At 43.8% G+C, this 3,422-nt stretch overlaps 1 non-coding gene across 1 annotated transcript; it reads left to right on the top strand.

The window, feature by feature from the left end:
- Positions 1-445: 445 nt before the first annotated feature.
- Trnaa-cgc lies at positions 446-517 on the top strand. Its single transcript has one exon. It is a non-coding gene; the product is annotated as a tRNA-Ala (tRNA).
- The last annotated feature ends 2,905 nt before the right edge of the window (positions 518-3,422 follow it).

The raw sequence follows: 3,422 nt of genomic DNA, 5'->3' as shown, positions 1-3,422 counted from the left end.
GTGGTAACAACGGGACCAGTAGCGACGAACTAAAAATAAATCCGACCCCACGCGGAGTGAAGAGAATCCCAAACACACCGCGCGCGAACTTCATCACACCGTCAGTCAGCCAGCCAGTCAGTCAGTCAGTACCACCACCCATCGCCGAACCACCCGCGTATGTGTGTGTCGCCTTAGTACCATCGTCGTCACACAGCAGCAGCAGCAGCAGCACCGGCAACCCGGGGCATGATTATGAATGAACGTAACGCCGAACGCGAATCGCGGACGGAGTTTACTACTACGCGCCGGAAGAAGCAAAAGAAGAGAGCGAAAAAGGTAGGTTACGAGAGCATCGTGTCGTGTATGCGCGCCACCGATCCCGTTGGGCGAGAACTGTGTGCATCGAGTGTGACGTAAGACGCGGTAGCTTTTGTGTGCGTTTGGGAAACCGGTTTTCATCGATGGGGACGTAGCTCAGTGGTAGAGCGCTCGCTTCGCATGTGAGAAGTCCCGGGTTCAATCCCCGGCGTCTCCAAAGTGGAATCGATTCTTTTTTGGCACACTAAATACCACTGCTTGCATCTGTTTTACTGGGAGACATTGAAAGGAACAGTGTTCTGTCATTTAATATTGTGAAGTTAGATAATTTAGTTTTTTTCCAAAAGATTATGTCTAAAGACAACTGAAAAGTCTACAGTCCTACTCTAATTCATAATACTAATCCTCAGTTTGCAATTAAATAAGCTGAGATCGACAGTAACAGATAATCAAAATTATTATTCCAGGTCTTGTTAATCTCATGCATTATTTGACGACTGAAGATAGTTTTGCAGGCTCTTTTGTTACATCAGCCTATTGCCTTGGAGTTCTTCTAGTATGAAAACCTGAGACTGAGTAGATATTTTAAAACATGAAAGAAAAGCATTTGAAAGGATTATCAACAATGGTTTTACAAGGAATTGATTACGACTTCCATGTAACACGACTTTGTTCTAGAAGGTCTTTTTAAAGCATCGACATCCAAAGTTCAAAACAATTGTTTCCGTAGAAAAGCAGCAAAGAGTTGTTAATTTGATAGGCTAGCCTTCAGTAGGTTACACAAAGTTACGGAGAATTGTAGGAGCTTTTCTGTGGTTGCCAAAGTTGTGTAACTAACCCAACGTGCTTCATGAATACCATTGCACCTAAAGCTAAAGGTGGAACTGCTTTTAAATCCAATTTTTAATGTTCTTCCAGCCAAAAGCAGTCTTTTTGGCAAAAAAAGGAGACTTCTAAATTATTGCATAAGTGATGACCCAGATGGGACTCGTAATTCACCCATCCTGCCCATAGTAGAGAATATCTGGTAAGTTATGGTCAAAGGTTGGTTGATAATCAGAGAGAAGAATAAATGTAACCAAATTCCTAGTTTATCTTTTTCATTTAAAGTCTTAAATGTAATTTCCAAACACGTTGATTCACTTTTGTATTGAAAGTGAGGATACGCAAACAGGTTTTACTAATTGGAATTAAAAATATTTATACACAAGTACAACGCATCATAAAGAAACTAGCTTCCTTCATTTGCCAATAATTAAACTCAATTTAAACCTCCTTATTTCTTAATGCTTTGTTGTTACTTATCATGTAAATCAACCCGTTCGTCCATCAATAATCGATCGGAGCGTGATTGCGCCCCCGACTGGCAAGCGCAACCGCGGGAGCACTCATTACCAAGAGAAAAAAAAGCCCACCTTTTATTATTCACCGTGTGCAAATGTTAAACCACTTGCAACCATATTTTATCGATCGGCGTGTTGCGATCACAAGTTAATCGATTTTGCTATGTGCAATCAAAGTCGCTTTTGCACGGCCATCGAGACACATCGACAGAGCTACTAATGGATGATGATGATGATGATGATGGTACACCGCTCGCAACAAGGTAAGTAAAGTAGTCGATTGTGCATCGATCGGTGCCGGAAAGATCAAAATCTGTGAAACCTGCTACAATTGTGAAGAATGCAATCGAAGAAGCGGCAGAGCGAGCACAGTGTTAACAATTACAGAAGCATAACAACGCGAAACGACGCGATACACTCCCCAACGGTAACGCTACTTTCAAAGCGTTTACACGTACAGCCCGCATTAGCGATGCGAAAGAAACAATAATGCAGGTGAGTGAAACACGCCAATAACACCAACAACAGGCCACCCCACATACCTTTGCGCGGGTGCTCCGCTTCAAATGTGCGGCTAATGCGAAACCCCGCGAGGCCATAAATAAGGCCATTAATTACCTAATCGAATTTAATCCTTCACAAACAATCGCAGAAGAAGTTGTAAACAGTAGAAAAAAAAAACATTGACAGCAGCCAGTTCCTTTTCCAGTGCTGTGTACCACCAGGGGCAGTGCTTCTTTTCTTTTTCGGTTCAACAAAAGCAGACTCGGCTGGTGCTGTCCTCGTGTTGGTTTAGTAGCAATAGGTCTGCTGCTACTATTAGCTCCGGTGCTTGAGCTCAGTCAGGCATTAAGTGAAGCCGGCACCGCACACTTCGGCAGCCAACCAGCCAGCCAACACCATTACGCCTTTTTTGGACTGCACGGTACGAGCTTACATCGGAACTGGGCCACGGATGGTTAGCTGAGGATTTAGTTGTAATGTTACATTGCCCACAGCTCACAGAGCCGGTGTGAAATAGAGATTGCTAGACAATGTTTCGAAACTGGTAGTAGACCTCGATGCGAGGGTTTTTGGGAATGTCCGGACCACTTTAAAAAGGTCGAATTGGGTGTGAATTAATTTCAAACTTAGTAACGGCTTCTCGCTTGGAGGGTTTTGGAGGTAATCATCGAGACATTTGAAGACTCTGCTCAAGATGAGTTAGACCAGACTGTCGCATTTTACTGAGAACTCTCTAGATTAAGTGGACAATGTAGAGGTAGAACTGTAAAGACCGATTTCAATGCAAAGATGCTGAGCCCAGGTGCCGGATCATACACTACGCAGATCCTTGAGGACCCGAGCATTCAAGGAGCTCGAGGGGGTATCTTCCCTGATCCTGGTTGTGAGGGCTTGAACCGCCTCTCCTCGAGACCAATCTTGAAAGTGTGACAAAGTCTGCATCAAAACCAGCATATTGTCCGTTATCGTCTTAACATCCGGAGTCCAGAAGGGGTTCAAACAGTACTAGGTCATCTCAGAAACGCCTGTAAGTCACTCAATCGCTATTGAGAAATCGAATGTCGTATTTAACCTGTCGGTAAACAGTGTGAAGACTCAACACAAAAAAAATTGAATCCAACAAAAAAACAAAACTTTCCGCAACAAATATCAAAGCCGGCTCCGCTCAATCATTAGGCCACGAGTTGCAGGGCCTCTGTTGCCTTCACTCGCTCACTTGTGTTGACCTTCTGGCGATGTCGCGGTCTTGTCAAGTCGTGTTCGTAGATAGTAAAA

Source organism: Anopheles stephensi, chromosome 2 (assembly GCF_013141755.1).
Source record: "Anopheles stephensi strain Indian chromosome 2, UCI_ANSTEP_V1.0, whole genome shotgun sequence".
NCBI lineage: Eukaryota > Metazoa > Arthropoda > Insecta > Diptera > Culicidae > Anopheles > Anopheles stephensi.
The sequence above is the reverse complement of the archived record's forward strand: the minus strand, read 5'-3'. Positions and strand labels throughout refer to the sequence as shown.